The sequence below is a fragment of the Mustela nivalis genome, assembly GCF_964662115.1.
Source record: "Mustela nivalis genome assembly, chromosome: 4".
NCBI classification, from domain to species: domain Eukaryota; kingdom Metazoa; phylum Chordata; class Mammalia; order Carnivora; family Mustelidae; genus Mustela; species Mustela nivalis.
The window spans coordinates 1,331,306-1,356,081 of NC_139023.1; the positions used below are offsets into that span (position 1 = coordinate 1,331,306).

At 46.4% G+C, this 24,776-nt stretch overlaps 1 long non-coding RNA gene across 1 annotated transcript in view; it reads left to right on the forward strand.

Annotated features, from left to right (window-relative positions):
* Window positions 1–6,674: 6,674 nt before the first annotated feature.
* The window catches only part of LOC309862550, a 133,385-nt gene continuing 115,283 nt past the window's right edge, over window positions 6,675–24,776 (forward strand). Inside the window, exon 1 of the long non-coding RNA XR_014310576.1 lies at window positions 6,675–8,977. This is a non-coding gene — a long non-coding RNA (uncharacterized lncRNA). The remainder of the gene's footprint in view (window positions 8,978–24,776) is intronic.

The following is a 24,776-nucleotide window of genomic DNA, read 5'->3' on the forward strand; positions in this document are numbered from 1 at the left end:
TCATTTCTCCTAATACTAAAAAACAAAATAAATGAAAAAAAAAAGGCAATAAAAATTCATTCTTTTCATTTCCACACGGCTGAAGGATACTATACAGTGAGTACTCTAGGAGATGTAACCTGATTTTAAATTCTATCAATAAATGCGGAGAAGGACAAAACCACGTTGGATTGATTTCTCTCACTTTGCCTCCGTCTCCTTTGCAAACCAACTGGGAACAGCGACACAGTTCTATTCCATCGCTTTCTTTCCTGGTGGGGAGAGTGAAGGGGTCCGTCGGTCATTTCTTTAGATTGTGTCTTTGAGATATTTGTGTTGTTCCTGGAGTAGTTAAGAATTTTGTCCTTGAACTGATAGCCAAGCAGGGACTCATTTACAGACTTCAGTAGAAATATGTAACCCACATGTCCTGGACTTCGGCAAGACCACTGAAAACGTGCTCACAGGTCATATATGATCTGTTTTCCTAGAGGGCACCTTAGTGCCCTGTCATAGATTGAAACGGGCAAGGTGATGCTGGCCGAGAACATGGAGACTGTTAAACTAGCCAGGGATGGAGAAATTAGGTTTATGTTTAGCTCGAAGAGGTCACCAAAAGTAGTTTGTCTCAGTTTTCTTCGTGTAATTGCAAAGAGTTATTTGTGGTCAACAAAAATTGGGGGATAATCCTTTACTCCCAGAAGGTACCCTCATCACCTGTCCTCTTGATAAGAGCTCATAGTTTCTGAAAGCTAGCCATAGGCTACCCGTTGTGCTAAATGCAGTGGGATACTGGGAAACGTTAAGCAGTCACTCTCAAAAACAAACAAACAAACAAACAAACAAACCAAAACCCAAAACCAAACCAAAGCAAACCAAACACCCAAACAATTTTCATTTTTGGCACCTGCCAATTTTCTGTGATGTAAATATTCTTTCTGCGGCCAGTTGCAAGCCGTGGCCGCGATGTTGCTGAAAGGGGAATCGGGAAGAAATGCCGCCGTCGGCTCTCAGGAGCCAGTAGGAGTGAACTCAGCCTACCACGGGGCAGTATTTCAGTCGTACTGAACTCTCACGACGACTCTGTGGTTTGGCTGTGGTGCGAGTCTCCTTTCACAGCGGAGAGCCCTGGAGCTCCCAGAGGTGAGCTAACGAACTCCCCCGTGTCGCCCGGCTGGTGACCGGGAGAGCCGGGCGGTGCTCAGGACGGTCCGGCTGCAGAGCCCGTGCCCTTCCCCACAGCCCGTGTTCCCCACAGCCCGTGCGGCGGTTCCACCTCCAGGGCAGGAACTTGGTGCGGAGTCATGTTGGGACTACGAGGTTGTTGAGCGTAAGATTATCAAGTGAGGCGCTGCATTGCTCGATAGATCTGTGTCTGTGGAGTTCATCTCTGTGAGTTACTGAGGCTAGTGGCGAGGAGAGGCCATCAGCTGGCGCTAAAATAGTGCCCACCGGGGGAATATCTGGAAGAGAAGTGGAAACTGCCCCACCCCAGGTGTTCAAGTAGAAAGACGGAGGATGGGGAGACCCTGCGGACAGATGGTGACAGCAGGGAGGGCTCTGTCAGCAGGGACTGATGAGTCTGCCCGCCGGCTGGCACGGGGTGTGCACAGATCAGGTCACAGTCACGGTGCTGATGGTGGCATTAGACTGGCTCGCACGCGTGTAGGAGAGCGTCTCTGTCTTCCTATTTCGAATACATTTAACTTCACCAGTAGGAACCCATTTTTAGCATCTGTTATGCCAATTAAAAGCCACTGATTTCACCCATGAAAACCATGTTCAACATTAAGCGAATTGTGAAAACCTCTGGTGTTGGTCAGAAGCAAGGATAGCCGAAGGCTTGTCGTCACCTCGGACTGAGGGGACGGAGGTTGACGAGCGCCGGAGTGAGTGTCCATGCGGGGCCGCCGGCCTGACTGACCGTGAGGTTTAGCGGGCCGCAGAGGGTCGCCTGCTGGCACCAGACGGGGTTGTGCGGGACGCAGCCCTTGTCCGGGGCTACTTAAGTATTCTGAACGCTCTTCGTGATCCCAGGACGCCATGACTCCTCCCTCTCCAGAGTCTCCACGATGACAGAGACCAAACCACGGCTTTCTTTCCGCGGTGGTGGGAGATCACAGACAAGGGCGGAATGTGCTGTTGTAACGGGCTTGAAGGGAGGCCCTCGGGTTCGACAGAAACGACTGGCAGTCACGGTGACGGCTGAAACCAGAGAACTTCCTAAAGGGAAGTTTTTCTGGCATGTGAACTTTTCTTCCCTAAAAAATGAACTGGTAAAAAAAATGCTAGAAAAATGCAGAAAATAAACCCCCAGAAGCCTCTGTGTAGTTCCTTGTTTTTCATTTCTTTGAAATTCAGTAAATATTGCTTATGACTTGAAGACCAAATGAGATGCACAGTAACAGGAAACTCTGCCTAATACTGAGTCTGTTTTATTCCTCGTGATTCTGTGTGTCAATTCAGACAAATTGATGGCTTGTCCCATTAAAATGAAAAAGGAAAATAAAGAGAACAGACAATTACCCTTCCTAACCAACCTGCAAAATAAAATATTTATAGAAACTAGAGTTCTTAATTAGCCAGGGGCCATGGATAAATGAGTTTATGAAAGGCCACTTGAAAATTAGGATTGCAAACACATCTGAATGTTTACATTGTTCAGGGTAGATCCTAATGGGGATCTCAAGTAATTTGATGATAAAAATCAGTTCCTTAGGAGGTATTAGATATGAGGTGATGATTTCGTTGATACCTGTGCCCTAGAGAAGAGGGCTCAAAATTTGATGTGCAGCATTCGAAAGACAGATTTGAATGGACGGATTGTTACCTTTCATGGTGGGCCGCTTATGCCTGGAATAATTCTACACTTTCTGGCTGTGACATCGTTGAGTAGATTCCTCCTGTCTGCACTGTCTTGTCTTTGCTCTCTCCCTGAGTTCCCCAGCGTGAACTGTGGGGGCCTGCGTGTGTGCTAAGTCTGGGATTTCTCCGACAGTAGGTAAGGGAAGTCAGGGAGGACACTTGGATTCAGATCTGGATCCGTTCTGGGTCTCGGTGGTTGGTTTAGAAGGACAGGTCCACCTGTCAGTGCTGGGAAGTAGGTGAAAGTTAAAACGGTACCCGGTGAGGAGGTCAGTTCAAAGGCAATGGCCCATGAAACATGGATAAGAAGGATGCGGCCCTCTTACCCGTCAGGCCTCCCCTTCCATGCCAGGATAGCCATCGTTAACGGATTGTGACATCCTTTTCTCTAGAACTGGATGTGGCCTTGGACTTCTTTTCAACATGGTGTTCTAGGCAACCAGTACACGTAAATGAATGAAATTCGTGCTCTAATTGGGTGACTCATGGGGCGATAACAAGTCACAGATCAGGCACTGTCTGGAACAGCCACCAGCCAGGCCACAGCACTGTTGGAGCAGACTGTTAGCTGCTGACTGGCCTGGACGCCAGTCCTTGGAAGAGTGACAAGAAGGCACAAAGCACTTGCTGTGAAGGGCCCGGGCTGCGGGCAGGTCACCAAGACGGAGAAAGGACAGAATCCTAGCACTCGACGAGGAAGTGGAGACGGGGTTCAAGAAGAAAGAAAAGCCCTGTTATCAGGACTGGGGAAGGTCAACGCCGAGTTCACTGCCAGGAGAGCGTCCTGTTGCTCCCCGGAACAATGGCGCAGAAAGGGGAGACGGAAGAACAACCTTATTGGGCTCCTGGTCTGTGCCAGGGACTAAGCGATGCTTCATGGACCCGCTCTGACTTCAGAGGCAGCTTCTATAGTCCCTTCTACCTAAGAGGAGGTTTATTCCTGGGCTGCCTCCAGGCCTAGCTACAGAAGCCTAGGATCAGGCCATCACCTGCCACCGACTCTCATAACTTATCTTTTAAAATCTCCCACGAGAAATAAAGCTCTTGAGGGAAGACTAGGGACCTGCTGCTTCTTTGTATTCTTCCCAGGGTCCTACTTGCCTTAGGTACTCAGTAAATATTTGTTAATCGATTGCTATGTCCTGGTACACGCAGCACCTGCTTTAGAAGAAACGTATTTCTGGGGACGGTGTCTCAAAGCAGATCTCTGTGAGACCAGGTGCTGACTGTCCTCGCACGGTGGTCTTGTGTGGTCACCGAATGAGGAGGTAACAGCAGGGAGAGATGAAGTCTGTGGGTGAGTGGTCAGAATTCTCTCCGTGGGAAGCGCTCCACCAGAATTCTCTCCGTGGGAAGCGCTCCGCGTTGAGCCTCTATGGGAGGAAGAGTCTGGGCTGAGAACTGCGAAAACCAGAAGGAAACACTGTCCTGAAGTCTGACAACCTCCCTAGGCTGGGACTTGGCGAGTGCCAGGATGTGTCCTCCACACCCCGTGTTCCCCTCAGGATACCTTTAGTGCCAAGATTCCTGTGTCTCTGAGTCCACCCAAGGGAGTTTATGTTCAACATACGCAGTGTCTGGAAGGTTTAAATGAAACCAGCATTAGTCCTCTGTTTCGCAGAATGAAGATTATGACACGGAAGGTGTCTGACTCTTGATGTCAACTGTCTTGATCTCAGAGTCATGAGTTCGAGGCCCATACTGGGCTCCGTGCAGGGGGTGAAACCCACTTAAAAAAAATACGATACACTTTCTGTTAGGGCTGTCAGGTTAAGCTTGGGATGGCAGAATAATTTAGGAAGAAACTTGTGTCCAAGTAAAAAATAACAAATTCTAAGCACTGGCCCAATCAGCCTTTTTTAATAGGGGCCAGCCCCCCTTAGATATCTGTGGTGGATGCTGAGATATGCAGGTGAAACAACATGGGCTTTGGGGCTGCGTTATATTTTTATTTTGTCACTTACTTATTTGGTAAGGTAATAACTGTCTCCGAATCCTGGTTTCTTCATCTCTAAAATGAGGATAACAGCGCCTGCGCGTGCAGTGTTTATAAGGATTTAAGAGAAGGCGCACAACTACGCGGCATGAGTAGATGCCCAACAAAGTGTGGGTGTCCTTACCAAACTTTTGACTGGTTTTTGGAAAGTGGGAGACGCACCCATTCTTAGCTGTTTTTATTCTTTTCTGACTTCTCCTTTATCAAACCAACAACATGTAAAGTCATTGTGATATATCACAGTGTTTTTTGGCATCTTTCTTCATTGGAGATGGGAATATTTGTCATTTATTGTCTCGTCACTCGGGTAACAGAGCGTAACGTGTGTGTCAATGCAGAACCATGCAGTACGCGCTCACAGAGCGTTGGATGCAGACCATTAGGAAATTCGCGCCGGAGAGCGGGGGCGAGGTGAACCTCTGAGGTCCCCGTGCTACGGCCAGAAGCAAACACGAATCCCGAAATGCGGGTATTGAGGATGTCTCCCTACGGCAACCTCAGCTCTGTCACGTGCCTCTTCCAGAATCAGAGTGTCGGGTATTTTGTCGCTTTCAGTCCCCGTCCCGTCTAAGTGATGCCCTTAATTCGGCGTGGTCCCTTACATCTGTTGGGTGTCGACGCAGATCAGTGAGACGTACGGGGCAGTTCTAACCCATTAACATCTTGGTACACACTTTTCTTCTTTCGAGAGAGCGAGAGAGAGCGTGCGCACTGGCGGGGGACGGTGAGGGGAGGGGCGGAGGGAGAGAGAATCCCAAGCAGGCTCCAGGCCCAGCATGGAGCCCAGCGCAGGCTTGATCTCGCGACCCTGAGATCATGACCTGAGCTGAAATCAGGAGGCGGAGGCTTAACTGACTGCGCCACCCAGGCACCCCCGCGTTTTTAATTTAAAGAAAAACATAAAAGCAGAATAAAAGGGAGCTTGCTACGTTGTGTGTATGTGTGGCCCTAGTCACTACAGAGCTGTTTAATATTCTGGGAAAATATTTTTACAAGCTCAGTTCCAGTTACCATAATCATGACAATAATTTTTCACACCCCAGCCCCTATTACATTCGCAACCAAGTTCTTTTCTTGAGCCATTATTCAAATGGATTCCGTCTGCATTCAAATTAATCTCGAGATCATAGAAATTAACAATGGGAAAGGCGCATTAAATCACCTCGTCCGTTTGTTTGCTAGGGGAGAGGAGAATTGATCTTTACATCATAATCTCCGGTGCTTTGTCTAGTCTGTTTTAAATGCCTTGAGTAAGTGTTATTCTGAGTCTGGGTGGTCAGCTCATCAAATTCCAGGGGAAATTCTTTTTCACAGTCTACTGGAATATATATGGATTTTCTGATGCTTTGCAATTTGCCAGTGCTCAGAGCTGCCAAGAATCAGGCAATGAATTTTCTAGAGGAGTATGAGTGTGCGAGTGTGTGTGTGTGCGTGTGCGCGCATGGAAGAGGGTTGGGTAGATCATGTGAGGGGGAGAGAAAGACAAAAAGAGGGCAGCTTGAGAAGGATGATACATTTGATAATATTTGAGGTCTGACCGTTGTTTGCCCTGTGTGGCGTGGGGAGTTGAGGGAAGAAATAGGCAGAGTCACTCGGCCGGGGAGGCAATGAAAAATGTGGTGGGTCTGATGCCGGTTTGAGTGGTAATTAATGAAATTTTGTGAGATCAGTCATCTAAAAGCCAATGGAAAAATTCTCTAACTTAAGGTTATACTTTATTAATCTTACACATGTATAGTTTAACTTACAGGCTCTCGAGTAGAAGGTCTGAGTTTGGGCATTCTAATGTGAGCTGTTTTTCTTTCTTTACAAATCCAGTGGCAGCATTCCGATTGATGACAGGTGGATGACAGAAAGATGACAGGTAAGAAGGTAGTACAGGCCTCGATATGCACCATCAGCTCTAGAAATAGCGCATTATGAGCGCAACGAATCCTTGGTGGCTGTTTTGTTGAACTCAGGTGAGATGGGAGGCCTGAATCAACCTCTGTAAGGGTTAGAGCACGGTGGAGCTCCACCAGATTTTATGGTCTTACTGCAGTGTCCTCCTTATTCACACGAACACTTACTAGAAGCCAGAGAGGGAGTCGGGACACTAGAACAGACATGAAAAGCCCGAGACTCTTTCTCATGGAATATTTAAGCGTCATAAAGGACTTGGAATTCATTCGCCCTCTGTTGTGCTGCCTGAATTGCCACTGGGACGTCCGGGACCAGCATTTGTTCAAGTCCTTCTGTGGTGACAGCGTCGTCAGCATGCACGGCTTCAGTTCCGGTGGCTGGAAGGTCCTTATCCCCTGTAGACTGGACCCTGCGCCCCCACCATGGCTGCCCATGGGTCCCACACTTACAACTCCTCACACTTTAAAAAAAAAATAAATTATTTATTTGAAAGAGAGAGAGCACGAGAGGGGAGAAGGTCAGAGGGAGAAGCAGACTCCTCATGCAGCGGAGAGCCGGATGTGGGACTGATCTCGGGACTTTAGGATCATGACCTGAGCTGAAGGCAGTTGCTTAACGAGCTGAGCCACCAGGCCACCTTCCTCATGTGTTTTAACACCTTGTTATTCCCCTTCCTTCAACCCTCTAGTGTTCCCAGGCCAGTTTCTTAAGCTAATTCACTCTTTCCTAGGCCCGGTAACCCCCCTGCCTGGTTCACCATGACAGGCAACCCCATCCTGCACAATCCTCCTGAAATAGATGCCTTCAGTGCTTGAGGCATCACGGGGGCTTAACATACAGCCGCTGAACAGCCTAGTCGCCCTGTGGCACGTCGATCTGGTACTGGAAACCTCCGCCTACACCAGCACGTTTTCCTCAGTATCTCCCATCTCACTCTTTTCTCGAATCTCAGTCCTCATTAGAAGAAATGGTGCAAACACCACCTTTGCTTCCAAGCCCTTCAATCTCTGAGGCAACGATCCATCTTTTTTGATAAGCCAAACACACAGCAAGAATCACTTCAAGCCTTCCTCTCTTCCGTCTTCTCGTCAAAGAAAGGAAACCAGCTGGTATTTAACAGCTAGAGAATTCTCTCAATGCCAGCTAAAGTGTACGGACTCTGCACTATGCCCCACCTACAGCGCCCTACTGTGACCTTCAGAAGCCGTAGCCTCCATGTCACAGCCGCGGCAAGGTGTCTTTACGCAGGCTACTGGTTTAAGGGAGGTCCTCGTGCAACGGAGGAAAGGCGACCCCCAGCCCCCACGGGCTCCCAGACAAGCCCTCCCTGTCCCTGTCCTCTTGGCTGCCTTATTCCCTCCTCCAGGGCCACCTTTGTGGGCTCACACTCAGACAAGCCAGCAAATCGAATGGCTGATGATAGAGAAAACTCTTGGAAACTCTTGCTGGTTAAGGGATGGTGTTAGGAAAAGAAACAAATCAAATGCTAAGAATTGCTTTCAGGGGAATGAGCCCAACGAATTTGTTTCGGTTTGGTCGTGCCGGCCAACCAAACCCAGTTTGCTCAGACATGTACTATTTTACAGGGAAACATATTACCAGAGCCCCTAAAGGATGAGGCAGGCTTACAATTTGAAGGTGGACTGGCTTTGGTTCCTGCGGCTGTGGGGTCCACCAGTCCGGGACCCCTGGCCCTGCCCTGTGTGTGGTGCTCAGACAGAAGGCGGAGGAGCCGGCCCAGCAGGCTGCCTGCTGCTTGATGGTCCCGGCTCTCAAGGCCAGATATTTGTTTGGAGACTGAGCTCCTAAGGCAGTGGAGAGTGCTGGAAGAAAGAATTAGCACATCCCTCCTAGGGAGGCCAAATGTTAGATCAATCGCGTCTTCCAGCCACTGCGGGGGGAATGAGATGTTAATTTATGCGCATCCCCATCCCGAGACTGGGAAGCAGGTTCTGTAATCTGCCTGATGCCGGTGCTGGCTGAGCGGCTGCTCTGGTCAGCTTTGGGCTCCGGTCCTGGACAAACGCCGCCACTGCAGTGGTCACCTATGGGATCGGCAGACCAGGCCCTGTTTCCTAACTTTCTTTTCCCTCCGCTCGCTCCCCACTGTTTCTTTCTTCCTTCTCCCTGTACAAGTCTGAGATGCTCTGGTGATAGGATAATCAGGAAAACTGCGTCCACTCAGAACAATTCGTGACTGACTGGAAATGTTTTCCTACCCCCTGCAAGGAAACAGTGAGTGTGCAAAAAAAGAAATAGGTTTATTTCATGTGGTTTTGAAGAGGCCATTTGGAACCATGGAAAATAACAGCCAGCTTTGCAAAACCGGAAAGTTGACCTTGCAGTTTGTGTAGGACTTTTTTTTCCTTGTCAAGAAAAGCCTACCGTCTGTCTTTTCTGGGGAGGGGGTTGGAGAAGAGGTAATGAAACCATCAGCGAGAAAAAACAGAATTTACCCCCTAGCAATATGAATAATTGGAAGTTCTTAAATGGAAATTGGCATGGTTACAGATGACATAACATTTGTTAATGCAAAATGGGATGTCCCCAGAGGCACAGATGGCTTAAATTGTTCCTGACCCAGAGCTTTTATGAGCCCAGGAATAAACTATATTTTGTAGTATCTTTGTGGCAGTGCCCCAGATAGCAACAAAGATGTGTTTAATAAAGCTCTCTTTCTAGACAGAGCCGGGAGGCTCACAGAGCAGCGCTTTGTACTGAATTGCAAGTGTGATACGCCACTTGCTTTTTGTTGGTGTCTGTCTCATACGGGACACTCTGTAGGATTTAGCCCTGTGCTTCACCTTGATGAAGTTCTCACTTCGTTTTCTGATTCATTTCCTCCTCTTGGAGTGTTTCTGACTCAGAGGCGCAGGGAGGAAAGTCTGTATGGTTGGACTTGTGAAGAGCAGAATGGAAGGTGTTCTTGGTCCAGTGTGTGGCAAGGTCCGACTGTGCAGACCGAGTGAGGGCTTCCTTCGGGTGGAGCCTCTCATGCTGATGGCTCCTGCCAACCTCGCAGAGCTTGGAGACTTGGAGAAATGTCGTGGCTGCGGGCTCTGCGGGCCGTGGAGGAGAGGTTTGCGTCATTCTTTCTGCGGCTGCTTGGGTCTTGATGTCCGTTTGCCATGGTTCCCTGATGATTCACAGAATCACAGATGAAAAAGCCCAATCTCAAAGGGCTATCTTTGCACTGTGTCAAGTTCATACTCGTGAACTTCTAAGCCTTCTATAGCCCATGTTTCAGGAGAAATCATCTTGGAGCGGACCGTATCTGTTTTTCATGCGCGCTTCTTTTCTCGGTAAGTTGTCCTACACAGTGCTCTGGCACTGCCATGAGAACGCTCCTGGATTCTGAGAAGTACAACCTCCCTCCGTGGCTGCACCCTGGGCACAGGCTTCAGCGAGGACTCGCCCGTCTCAGAGTTCAGACGCCACGCCTTTCACTTTCACACACTCTCTGCGTTGCTGCAGCTGTCACCATATTGGCTCTTTTATGTCACCAAGATGGCTACACTCGGGGCTTTCTGCCACTCTGGTCTCCACTGCTTGATCTGTCCCCGCTACCTCTCATGACTTATCCCTTCACTCAACACTCTGCTGGAAATAGGCAAAGAGATCTCTGTCCTTGTTGAGTTCCTATTCTAGTTGGGAGAGAGAGAATTAAAAAAAAATAAGTGGGAAGGAAAAGCAAGCAACGTGAATACACATATGTGAATGAATATATGTGGAGGTGCTAGTTCTGGGTTCAATCTCGGGATCCCGTGCTGCCCCCTCTTCCCTTCTGAAGAGCTCTGCCAGGAACCTTTGCCTTTTTTTTCTGGGTAGCCACGGAGCTAAGCTTCCTTATCTTTCTGGGAGATCTATTACTGACCCCCATAGAAATTGAGCAAAGGGGGAAACTGCTGAAAATGGGGAGCTGGATCCGTTATGGCGCAGAAACAGACCCAGTATGGTCATCTGAAAATCCGGGCCTTTGACTGCGTCTAAATCCCTGCACTCGACTTGGGCTGACTGACCTAATTAACGGCAGCACGGAAATGTTGCGCTTGTTCCTCCTCACTTCCAAAAGAAATGGGCGTACATATAAAAATCCATGTGGTGCTTTGCCATTTATATAAAATGTTCATAAACATAGTCTTATTTTAGCCTCACAGGGTCTTGGGTGGCAGACAGAGCAGACGGGTTCTTCCCCAGGACAATACCATACCCATAAGCTCTAGTCCTGCTGTGTTTCCCTGAGCAAGTTACTTAAATCCTCAAAGCCTGTTTCTTCACCTCTAAAATGGGGATACTACTCCTTCTCTTTCACAGTTCTGGTGCGGCTTTGAGGAAAACAATGTAGATAAGACACCTTGGTGATGCTGACGCATCGTAAGAATGCTGCGTGTCAGCCGTTGTTGTAACACTGCTATTTACAGTCAAGGAACAGGTTCACGGAGCCAACCGTGTAACAAAGCTTGGTCAATGTGGGTCACAGGCATGGCGCCCTCTTAATAAAAATATGCTGTTTTTGAGAAATCTCTTCATGATTTAAAAAGTAAAGTAAAAACAAAACAAAACAAAACAACAAGGTAAAGGCTGAGCAACTTTTTGGAGTCCCCGGCTGGCTCCTCACGCACGGGCAAGGCCGGCAGCTGGAAGTCGGGGTCCTCCAGCAGCAGGGGAAGCCGTAGGCGGCAGGAATGGAGGAGGTGGCCCTGAGAGGGGGCATCTTTCTCTTTTCGGTAGGAAATGTGATGAGAAGTATGATGGATATACAGCCTCGTTAGTTTGCGTATCTTCCATACCTTTCTCCTCTCGATCGCATTTTCCACTTTACTTTTTAAATAAATACATATGTAATAAGTAAAAATGGTCCCGCCACTTATTTGCTATACTTAGGGCTGTGGCCTAATCTCCCGATGGCTGTTTCCCTACCGTAGCGATAGACCCACATGGGGAATAATGTTAGGGGACGCCTAGTTGGGTCAGTTGGTAGAGCGTGGGACTCTTGATCTCAGGGTCATGAGTTCAAGCCCCATTTGGGTGTAGAGCTTACTTAAAAAAAAAAAAAAAAGAAAAGGACTCACGTAAGGAATAAATGAGCGTATACCAAGCATTTAGTATAGATCCCGACTTACCCTTTACAGGCTCAAAAAGTGTTAGCTGACATCATCGTCATTTTAAAAAGGGATGGGAAAATCTTGTGGTAGTGTATTTCAATATATTCCAAGTTAGAAACATGTAAGCAGATCTCCTGGGTTACAGATTTATTTCGTTCTAACTTAAAGATAGAAACAGAACATTTATTGAGCCTCTGTGTACCTCAGGCCCTTTGCTGGGAGGTCATCTACTCCTTGCTGACCTGATCCTGGTGGGAAACCCAGGAACTGTTAGGACAGAAACTAATAGTGTTCCCATTGGTTGTGATGCGGGAACGGAGGCTTGGAGAGAAGAAGGGGTTCTCAAAGTCATTCAGCTAATAAAAGGCAAATGAGACTAAAATCCAGGTTTTCCGGCTTAAAGCCTGATGCCCTCTTCCCGGTCATGCTCCCTGGACCTGCTTTGCCCCTCTCTGCTGATGACCTGCTTTCCCGGAGTCCTGGCTTGGTGGCATGGCCGCCCAAGTCCCTGCGTTTGGGGTTTTCAGGGTCAGCTTTCGCTTTCCTGCTTTACAAGGACCTTCAATGCTTGAGAAGTTTTTTTTCCCCTTACATCTAAAATATCCTTTCTTGCAGTTTCCCAGATCTACAAATTCAGCCTTGTACACTCTGTGTCTCCTTAAAGAACTGGAGGCTGTCTGCACTGAGTCACCCTCAGGGCTTATGCTGAGTAACTCGAACCAGGTCATATCAAGAGAAAGATAAGCCCAGAGCTGGTCAGAGTGTCACAGGGCTTACGTGTGTTTCAATCAATGAATGAAAACTGGCCAACTTGGTCCGTTGATTGTAGCCCGAGTCAATAGGGTAAAGTTTCCTTACAAGATGGTAACTTAGTTTTGTTTGACTTGCGGCCTGGTTTCAGTTCCCTGCTTGCCCTCTCCCCTTTGCTGGGGCACAGCTTCGTCTGCTTGGGCCGCCGTTGCCGCATTTCTGGGGACCCGCTTGAGTGAATACTGCAGAGCCCCAAACGGTCCCGCAGCAGCCGAGGCTTGCGTGCCCCAGGCCGCAGGGTCCCCCTGGCTGCAGAAATGCAGCAGCCTAAAGGGGCCCTCGCGTCCCTTGTGTCCTGAGAGGGATGGGTTACCCCCTCCCTTCCCTGCCATAGGCTGAAGTCAGACAACCCCTTAGGAGACATTTCCCGTCTGTTCCCGCGGAGAGAGAATGCGGAGGGCCCGCTACGTACGGGAGTCATTCGTATATCCACTGATGCCTCCGAAAGTTGTCGCGGCCTCTTGCGTGTCTCTCTAGAATGCGGCTCCCAGGGTCTGGCCTGGCGCCTTACGTGACGGTTTCCTGTCGAACGAGTGACTCGGGGAGTGGAGGACCAACACGGGGCCGCGGGAGCCCGGAAGACGCCGATTCACTCCTCGGGGTGAGTCTGGGAGGGAGGGGTTTGCAGGAAGATGAAGGGCAAGGAGACTTGGTCGTGAAGTGAAGAAACGCGCTTTCGCGGGCCCGCGTCCAGCAGAGCGTGTTCTCCAGGGCCCTCGTCACGAGCGAGGACAGATGGTGGCAGGGGTGGGCCCGGCCAGGCCCGGAGAGACTTTTCAGGACAAGACGTCTGGGCAGCAAGCGATAGAACCAGGCGTGGGGAACCAGGGAGCTTGGTCTATGTTTTATTTGTTTATTCAACCGACGCTTCCGAGCACCGACTCTGAGCCGGCGCTTGCTGGCATTCATTATTCCGTGCGCTTCTCAAATTCCTCTTAGGGCGCCTGGGTGGCTGAGTCGGTGAAGCGCCTCCCTTCGGCTCAGGTCATGATCTCAGGGTCCTGGGATGGAGCCTGAGCCCTGCGTTGGGCCCCCTGCTCCGCGGGGAGGCTGCTTCTCTCCTCCCTCGGCTGTGTCCACCCGCACTCATGCTCGCTCTCTCTCCAATAAAATCTTAAAAAAATAATAAATCCGTCTTCATAGAACAACTATTATTCCCATTTACACACGGGGCCCTGAGGCACAAAGAAATTAAATAACTCACCCAAGGTCATATGGTAAGTGGTAGACAGAGCCAGGATCCCAACCCGGACAGCCCCGGGACAGGGCCGGTTTCGCTAATCCCGTCACCATACTGACGCCTGCCGATGAGCAAGACAGCGGACCAGAGACCTGGTCTCTCAGGACAGGAAAGGCAGAGCCAGAGCGGGACGACCAGAGACTGTCTTGTATCGGGGGAAGGAGGCCTTTCTGTACTGAGACGGATGATCCTTGGGTCGGTGATAGTGGAGGAACTTACATTTCTGTTGCATTTAAAGAAAAGGTTCTTCGTAACTTTTCTGACCTTTGCTATTGTGTGAAGAGGAGGAATTGGGGTGGGTGTTGGGGAGAGAGAGGGAGGGAGAGAAAGAGAGAGACAGGGAGAGAGAAAGAATGGGAATATTAATTGGGGGAAGTCTAGTTCAGTGTTCTGGGGACTCAGCCAGACTCTGTTCATTCCCAGAAGGTGATCACTGCCAAAGCCGGCGCCCGTGTGCCCAGATCTGCTTGTTACCAAGTCTGGACTGGTACTTTTGTTCTACGTTGCCTCAGACACAACCAGAACCTCCAAATAAATTATTATTATTATTATTTTTTGTATTGTGGTAAGGACACCCAACGCGAGATCTGCCGTCTTCATTAATCTGTGGGTGTCTGGCGCAGTCTTGGGGAGGGCAGGTCAGGGGCCGAGCGGCTCATCTCTAGAGCTCATGTGACTGAGACCTCACGCCCGCTGAGCAGCAGCCCAGTTTCTCCCTCCTCCAGGCCCTGGCAGCCACGACCCAAACAACTTTAAGGTGTCTGAAATGGTCGTGAGCAGAGTCTGGTGCAGGGAGAATTTGAGGTTTCCTTCTCCAAATTACCTTGACAAAACTTTGATGCAGTTTTAGCAGACATAGACGTAATGATTACCCAAAAGATATTGTTTGTGTATTTCCGATATTTCTAGAAAGATATTAAAACGATTTCTATATTTAGGTTTAAGAGAAAAAACTGGTGGCAGATTTCTCATGTAAACTTTCCACGCGGCGCTCCTCTGGCGCCCCAGGTTTGCTCTAAGGGGGTCGGGAGGAACGCCACGGAAGGCCACTGCTGACACGATTCATGATATGAGACAGTCGGGGGGCAGTGGTAGTTCAGATCCGCTGGGCTGGACTGCAGGAACGACCTGGTGAAAACACCGTGTAGGGCGCCTGGGTGGCTCAGTGGGTTAAGCTGCTGCCTTCGGCTCAGGTCATGGTCTCAGGGTTCTGGGATCGAGCCCCACATCAGGCTCTCTGTTCAGCGGGGAGCCTGCTTCCTCCTGTCTCTCTGCCTGCCTCTCTGCCTGCTTGTGATCTCTCTCTGTCAAATAAATAAAATCTTAAAAAAAAGAAAAGAAAAGAAAACACCGTGTAGCTATTGTTTCCAATAGATTTTGCTTCTAACCAGTGTTTAGTGCGTCGTCCCTAAGCCAAGTGTGTGTTGGCTTCCGGACACAGGCGCTCAGGCTCATTTTTCTCTCCCTAACAGCACCGTCATCTCCAGAGGGCAGAGCCCGTTAGAAACCTGCTCCGGGCAGCTTCATCACGAGAGGGAGATAGAGTCAGCGGCTGTCGGGAACAAACAAAGACATCCTCGACAATGGCAGTTCGTCTTGCAACATGCCCTTTGGTGTGAGCGCCGCCTGGGCTGGCTGGCGTTATCATCTCGAGCACAGGCTGCTACATGGGAGTGTGCCCCTGGCAGGCTTCCTCCCTCTCTCCGCTTCCTGCTGGCCCGTCTCCGCCGTTCATTCTTCCCTATCAGAGTGCTGTCAGCCCGCGCGGTCCTGGGGAATTAGAGGGGAGGGCAAGTGCCGAGAAACATCTTAGGAGCAATGATCCTCTTTGCAAGCAGGACTTGATCTAGTTTCTCTTTTGCCTGTCAGTGAGGCCGTGGGAAAGCAGAGGCCTGGGAGCTCCCCCGGCGGGTGCGGGGACTGTGCGGCTGTGCGTCTGTCCAGCAGCGATCCCACTTACGCAGACCCTCTCTCGTCTGCCGTCTCCCTTCCTTCCTTCCTTTCTGCAGCCTGGGCTCGGTCCGGGCGACGGAACACGTGCCGTTGCAGAAGAGCCTCCAGCAGCGCTGTCCTCCCTTGTGTCTCCGAGAAGGCTGCCGCCGCCTCCGGCAGGAACCTCGCCGCCCCTTTACCCCGGACTCACCCCCACCGGTTGTTCACACGTTCAGCTCAGGTGGGACGTTTTCTCAGCATCGCTTGCCCGGGTTCCCATCTTAGCTGGCGCAGGGAGTTTTTCAGGGCACTCGGATGCCTTCCCCCATCCCCCAAAGAGAACGTAGTCGTATCCTTGCTGGTTCAGTTTGCAAACCAGGCGAGCCTCGTGCCCGCGCGTGGATTGGGGCTCGCAGGAAATGGAAGTTGTTCTCAAAAGACTTTCAGCTGCGAAGAGTTGAACGCAGCCACTATTTCCTGGAGGGTGGGTGAGTGGAGGAACCAACACGGTAAAATACCGAGGGACTAGTGACAGCAGGAAGGAGCCAGGCTCAGGAATGAAGCTAGTGGGGCCTGGAGAGAGATGGTGCCGTCGGCAGGCTGACCCGCGGGAGCTGGGGCCTCAGAGAAACGCAGCCTCCACCAGAAGCCTGGCAAGGCAGGGTGCGGGTGGGAGAGAGTCATTTGTCCTCAAGACAGAAGAGGCAGAAGGAAGCGTGGATGTTGAGCCACAGAGGACACACTTGCGGGGCACAGAGCAAGGCAGAGAAGCTGTGGAGAGGGCGGGATCGCGGGGCAGGGAGGCCGGGCGGCCGCGGTGGGGCGCAAGCCGAAAATAGCACAGGAACATTCCCTTTGTTCTTTGAACCCTTTGGCAGTGTGGAAAGCTCACAGATCCATTCTCGAAATAATGTTCCTGAACACAAAAGAATAGGCAGAGGATGACAAAGGAAACCAATTATATCGAAATAAAGCTACCAAGATACTAAAAATCAGTTGTAATACAATAATATATATGCTGATTAACACACGAGACTAAAAAAAATGTAGTGACAGATGTAACAGTTGCCCGACTTTCTAATAATGACGAACGTAAATGACATTTTAAGACAGCTCTAACAGTTGACATGAGTATGGAGATACCCGTGGTGTTTTTATGGAGGATAAAGTCTTAGGTTCTTCCAACACTGCCGTTCTTTGTGCTCTGCATTTCTGTTGAGGGAGATGCCAGATTTGAGTAGAGTTTACTGACATGGATCAGTGCGTAATTTCCCCCATCTAAGCTTACAGACCTCTGCATTCTATCCAAGGGTTCCTCACGGTCTGAAGATCCCGGGTGAAGAACACTTGCCTTAACTTATATTTAAGGACAAGGAATGTTAAGTTCTGGGAGAGTGGTGTAAGCCTGAGTCTGAGGACAGCAGGTAGCCAGGATCTAGCTTCTTAACAGGAACAAGATCTTCCCCATGCAGTGCCCCAGGGCCCTAAAACCCCGTGTTAAGAATGATGCATTTGCTCATTTCTCTGGTCAGCAGACACGTCTGTACGTAGGATGTCCTTGGCTACAGCAGAATGTAAACTTCATGAGCACAGGAACTTTTAGTAACTTCTTATTAAAGTATTGTGTGTGTGTGTTCGAGAAGTGCGTGGCTTGACAAATTTTCATAAACTGAAGCAGAATCGGGACCATTACCAGCGTCCCGGAAGCCTCCCTCAGGTCCCCTTCCTGCACTCCACGTTCCCTAAGGTAGTTATTATCCTGCTTCCTAACAACATAGTTTTGTCTGGTTTTGTGCTTTATGTAAGCAGAATCATGCACCACATACTCCTACGTGTCTGGCTTCTTTCTCTCAACGTTCCACTTGCGAGACTCACCCAGGTCATTCCATGCACGTGGGCACCATCCGTCCTCACTGCTGTAACGTATCCCATCGTGTGGGTCCACCGAACTCCACCCATCCTGGGACTTGGATGGTTTGCTGATTTGGTTTACACGGTTAATACCCGTTACAAACATTCTACCACATGCCTTTGGCGAACATGCTGAACCGTTTCTGCTGTGCATGTAAGCAGAGGTGGAATTGCCAGGTTACGGATCTGAGGAACTTGGCAAATATCGTCTCAGCAGATACCGTCGGTTTCCCAAAGCGATCGCCATGGCTTCTACTTCTACCAGTTCCCGTTGCTCCACACCCTCGCCAGCCCACAGCGTCCTCTGTCGTCTTCCTTTAGTCATTCTCATGGTTGCAGAGGGGTCGTGTGTCGTGGTTTTATTGACATTTTCCTGGTGGCTAAGGAAGAAGAGTACCTTCTCACTCAGGTATTGGCCATTGGCATATCCTCTTATAGAGGTGTCTGTGCAGGTTTTTGTCCATTTTTCTAATAACGTCTGTCATTAGACATCTTGAGCAAATTAGTTAATCACTCTCAGGTTCCTCATTTGCTAAGTTAGGATACTAACAGAACCAACTTCTTGGTATTGGCATGAGGACTAAGAGGGAGAGGCATATGAGATGGTTAGTCTTATGCCTACTGCCTGGCCTGTGGAAAGTGCTCAGTACTTTTGATGGTTATTAGTTAATCACGAATGCAGTGCACATCATGGGGCTCCGTCTATGTTTCTTGAAAAACTGAATTTTAAACATATCACTCTAACGGCATTGTTATCTGTTAATTCTGGCTACATCTGAGTGGGAAGCTCCTTGGCTTGGGGATAGGATGAATGAGACTTATTTATTCTCTTTTGATCTTTGTACTGTGTGAATGTTTCTTGTTAAAAACATAAAGGTAATCAAAAAAGCATAGCTGAAATAGAAACGGAAATAATCTGGTGTTAGGTTGAATTATGAGTTATATTACTTGTGTTGCACACGTATGTCCAGAATATATGTGGAGGATAAGCAGGTGCAGGTGGTAAAAGGGGGAAAACTTTTTTTTTTTTAATTTTAAAGTTGATTTTTAATTTATTTTTTAATTTTTAATTTTTCATAAACATATAATATATTTTTATCCCCAGGGGAACAGGTCTGTGAATCGCCAGGTTTACACACTTCACAGCACTCACCATAGCCCATACCCTCCCCAATGTCCATAACCCCACCCCCCTTCTCCCAACCCCACTCCCCCCAGCAACCCTCAGTTTGTTTTGTGAGATTAAGAGTCACTTATGGATCGTCTCCCTCCCAATCCCATCTTGTTTCATTTATTCTTTGCCTACCCTCTTAAGCCCCCATGTTGCATCACCACTTCTTCATATCAGGGAGATCATATGATAGTTGTCTTTCTCTGCTTGACTTATTTCACTAAGCATAGACATTTTCACAATATTTGTTCTTCCAATCCAGGACCATGGAACATTTTTCCATTTCTTTGTGTCTTCCTCAATTTCTTTCATAAGTACTTTATAGTTTTCTGAGTATAGATTCTTTGCCTCTTTGGTTAGGTTTATTCCTAGGTATCTTCTGATTTGGGGTGCAATTGTAAATGGGATGGACTCCTTAATTTCTCTTTCTTCCGTCTTGTTGTTGGTGTAGAGAAATGCAACTGATTTCTGTGCATTCATTTTATATCCTGACACTTTACTGAATTCCTGTACAAGTTCTATTAGTTTTGGAGTGGAGTCTTTTGGGTTTTCCACATATAGGATCATATCATCTGCAAAGAGTGATAGTTTGACTTTGTTGATTTGGATGCATTTAATTTCTTTTTGTTGTCTGATTGCTGAGGCTAGGACTTGTAGTACTATGTTGAATAGCAGTGGTGATAATGGACATCCCTGCTGTGTTCCTGACCTTAGCTGAAAAGCTCTCAGTTTTTTTCCAATGAGAATGATACTCACTGTGTGTTTTTCATAGATGGCTTTGATGATATTGAGGTATGTACCCTCTATCCTTACACTTTGGAGAGTTTTGATCAGGAAGGGATGCTGTACTTTGTCAAATGCTTTTTCAGCATCTATTGTGGGGATCATATGGTTCTTGTTCTTTCTTTTATTAATGTATTGTACCACATTGATTGATTTGTGGATGTTGAGCCAGCCTCTCAGCCCTGGAATAAATCCCACTTGGTCGTGGTGAATAATCCTTTTAATGTGCTGTTGGATCCTTTTGGCTAGTATTTTGGTGAGAATTTTCACATCTGTGTTCATCAAGGATATTGGTCTATAATTCTCTTTTTTGATGGGATCCTTGTCTGGTTTTGGGATCAAGGTGATGCTGGCCTCATAAAACGAGTTTGGAAGTTTTCCTTCCATTTCTATTTTTTGGAACAGTTTCAGGAGAATAGGAATTAATTCTTTTTTAAATGTTTGGTAGAATTCCCCTGGGAAGTCATCTGGCCCTGGGCTCTTGTTTGTTTGGAGATTTTTGATGACTGTTTCAATCTCCTTACTGGGTATGGGTCTGTTCAGGTTTTCTATTTCTTCCTGGTTCAGTTGTGGTAGTTTATAGGTCTCTAGGAATGCATCCATTTCTTCCAGATTGTCAAATTTGCTGGTGTAGAGTTGCTCATAATATGTTCTTGTAATTGTTTGTATTTCTTTGGTGTTGGTTGTGATCTCTCCTCTTTCATTCATGATTTTATTTATTTGGGTCCTTTCTCTTTTCTTTTTGATAAGTCTGGCCAGGGGTTTACCAATCTTATTAATTCTTTCAAAGAACCAGCTCCTAGTTTTGTTGATTTGTTCCATTGTTTTTGTGGTTTCTTTTTCATTGATTTCTGCTCTGATCTTTATGATCTCTCTTCTCCCGCTGGGTTTAGGCTTTCTTTGTTGTTCTTTCTCCAGCTCCTTTAGGTGTAGGGTTAGGTTGTGTATTTGAGACCTTTTCTTATTTTTTGAAAAAGGCTTGTATTGCTATATATTTTCCTCTTAGGACTGCCTTTGCTGTGTCCTACAGATTCTGAATCATTGTGTTTTCATTATTATTTGTTTCTATGAATTTTTTCAATTCTTCTTTAATTTTCTGGTTGACCCATTCATTCTTTAGAAGGATGCTCTTTTGTCTCCATGTATTTGGGTTCTTTCCAAAAATCCTCTTGTGATTGAGTCCTAGCTTCAGAGCATTGTGGTCTGAAAATATGCAGGGTATGATCCCAATCTTTTGATACTAGTTGAGACCTGATTTATGACCCAGGATGTGATCTATTCTGGAGAATGTTCCATGTGTACTAGAGAAGAATGTGTATTCTGTTGCTTGGGATGAAATGTTCTGAATATATCTCTGATGTCCATCTGGTCCAGTGTGTCATTTAAGGCCTTTATTTCCTTGTTGATCTTTTGCTTGGATGATCTGTCCATTTCAGTGAGGGGAGTGTTAAAGTCCCCTACTATTATTGTATTATTGTCTATGTGTTTCTTTGATTTTGTTACTAATTGGTTTATATAGTTGGCTGCTCCCATGTTAGGGGCATAGATATTTAAAATTGTTAGAGTTTCTTGTTGGACAAAGCCTTTGAGTATGATATAGTGTCCTTCCTCATCTCTTATTATAGTCTTTGGCTTAAAATCTAATTGGTCTGATAAGGATCACCACCCCAGCTTTCTTGTGATGTCCATTAGCATGGTAAATTGTTTTCCACTCCCTCACTTTAAATCTGGAGGTGTCTTCGGGTCTAAAATGAGTTTCCTGTAGGCAGCATATTGATGAGTTTTGCTTTTTTATCCATTCTTATACCCTGTGTCTTTTGATTGGGGCATTTAGCCCACTTACATTCAGGGTAAAGATTGAGAGATATGAATTTAGTGCCATTTTATTGCCTGTAAGGTGACTGTTACTGTATATTGTCTCTGTTCCTTTTTGATCTACTACTTTTAGGGTCTCTCTTTGCTTAGAGGACCCCTTTCAATATTTCCTGTAGAGCTGGTTTGGTGTTTGCAAATTCTTTCAGTTTTTGTTTGTCCTGGAAGCTTTTAATCTCTCCTTCTATTTTCAATGATAGCTGAGCTGGATATAGTATTCTTGGCTGCATGTTCTTCTCATTTAGTGCTCTGAATATATCATGCCAGTTCTTTCTGACCTGCCAGGTCTTTGTGGATAAGTCTGCTGCCAATCTAATGTTTTTACCCTTGTATATTACAGACTTCTTGTCCTGGGCTGCCTTCAGGATTTTTCTCTTTGTCGCTAAGACTTGAAAATTTTACTATTAGGTGACAGGGTGTGGGCCTATTCTTATTGATTTCAAGAAGGGTTATCTGCACCTCCTGGATTTTGATGCTTGTTCCCTTTGCCATATTAGAGAAATTCTCTACAATAATTCTTTCCAATATACTTTCTGCTCCCCTCTCTCTTTCTTCTTCTTCTGGAAACCCAATTATTCTAATGTTGTTTTGTCTTATGGTGTCACTTATCTCTCGAATTCTCCCCTCGTGGTTCAGCAGCTTTTTGTCCCTCTTTTGCTCAGCTTCTTTATTCACTGTCATCTGGTCTTGTATATCACTAATTCTCTCTTCTGCCTCATTTATCCTAGCTGTAAGAGTCTCCATTTTTGATTGCCCCTTGTTAATAGCTTTTTTGTTTTTAACTTGGTTAGATTTTAGTTCTTTTATTTCTCCAGAAAGGGCTTTTATCTCTCTGAAGAGGGTTTCTCTAATATCTTCCATGTCTTTTTTGAGCCTGGCTAGAACCTTGAGAATCGTCATTCTGAGCTCTAGATCTGATATATTACCAATGTTCATATTGATTAGGTCCCTAGCCTTGGGTACTGCCTCTTGTTCTTTTTTTTTTTTTTTTTTGTGGTGAATTTTTCCACCTTGTCATTTTGCCCAGATAAGAATATATGAAGGAGCAAATAAAATACTAAAAAGGTGGCAAAGACCCCAGGAAAATGCACTTTAACCAAATGAAAAGGGACCCCAAATCGTCGGGGCAGGTGGAGAAAGGGGATAAAAAGAAGTTTAGAAAAAAAAATTAAAAAAAAGAAAATGAATAAAGAAAAATATACAAAAGAAAAAAATATATATATATTAGACTGGTAACTAGAACAGGGTCACCCACTTAATTCGGGAGTGTTTTGGTCTCTTGGAAGAAACTTCCTCCCAATATGTTAAAGAATTAAAAACATATATAAGGGTAAACGCGATGCAGGGATGGAATATGTGTATAAAGATAAAATTTTTTTTTTAATTTTTAAAAAAGGAGTTGATAAAGTAAATTGGTTGGGAGAATAAAGAAAAAGAAAGTGGAGAGAATTTTGTGTCTTCTTCCATTTCTTTCATGAATGTTCTGTAGTTCCTCAAGTACAGATCCTTTACCTCTTTGGTTAGGTTTATTCCCAGGTATCTTATGGTTCTTGGTACTATAGTAAATGGAATCAATTCTCTAATTTCCCTTTCTGTATTCTCATTGTTAGTGTATAAGAAAGCCACTGATTTCTGTACATTGACTTTGTATCCTGCCACGTTACTGAATTGCTGTATGAGTTCTAGTAGTTTGGGGGTGGAGTCTTTTGGGTTTTCCATATAAAGAATCATGTCATCTGTGAAGAGAGAGAGTTTAACTTCTTCATTGCCAATTTGGATACCTTTTATTTCTCTTTGTTGTCTGATTGCTGTTGCTAGGACTTCTAATACTATGTTCAACAAGAGTGGTGAGAGTGGGCATCCTTGTCGTGTTCCTGATCTCAACGGGAAGGCTGCAAGCTTTTTCCCATTGAGGATGATATTTGCTTTGGGTCTTTCATAGATAGATTTTATGAGGTTCAGGAATGTTCCCTCTATCCCTATACTTTGAAGCATTTTAATCAGGAACAGATGCTGGATTTTGTTAAGTGCCTTTTCTGCATCAATTGAGAGGACCATGTGGTTCTTCTCTCTTCTTTTATTGATTTTTTCTATCACATTGATTGATTTGTGAATGTTGAACCATCCTTGTAACCCAGGGATGAATCCCACCTGGTCATGGTGGATAATCTTTTTAATGTGCTGTTGGATCCTGTTTGCTAGGATCTTGTTGAGAATCTTAGCATCCATATTCATCAGTGTTATTGGTCTGAAATTCTCCTTTTTGGTAGCGTCTTTGCCTGGCTTGGAGATCAGGGTAGACCATTCCATGCTCATGAATCGCAAGAATAAGCATTGTTAAAATGTCTATACTGCCTAGAGCAATCTATACTTTTAATGCTATTTCGATCAAAATTCCACCACTATTTTTCAAAGAGCTGGAACAAATAATCCTAATATTTGTATGAAATCAGAAGAGACCATGAATTGCTAAGAAAATGTTGAAAAAAAGAATAAAACTGGTGGTATCATGTTACCTGATTTCAAGCTTTACTACAAAGCTGTGATCACCAAGACAGCATGGTACTGAAATTCAGGACCATGGTACTGAAAAACAGACACATAGACCAGTGGAACAGAGTAAAGAGCCCAGATATGGACCCTCAACTCTATGGGCAAATAATCTTCAACAAAACAGGAAAAAATATACAGTGGAAAAAAGACAGTCTCTTCAATAAATGGTGCTGGGAAAACTCAACAGCTATATGTAGAAGAAGGAAACTCAACCATTCTCTTACACCATACACCAAGATAAACTCAAAATGGATAAAAGACCTCAACGTGAGACAGGAATCCATCAGAATCCTGGAGGAGAACATAGGCAGTAACCTTTTCGATATCAGCCACAGCAACTTCTTTCAAGATATGTCTCCAAAGGCAAAGGAAACAAAAGCGAAAATAAACTTTTGGGACTTCATCAAGATCAAAAGCTTCTGCACAGCAAAGGAAACAGCCAACAAAACAAAGAGGCAACCCATGGAATGGGAGAAGATATTTGCAAATGACAGTATAGACAAAAGGTTGATATCCAGGATCTATAAAGAACTCCTCAAACTCAACAAAACAGATAATCATATCAAAAAATGGGCAGAAGATATGAACAGACACTTCTCCAATGAAAACACACAAATGGCTATCAGACACATGAAAAAATGTTCATCATCACTAGCC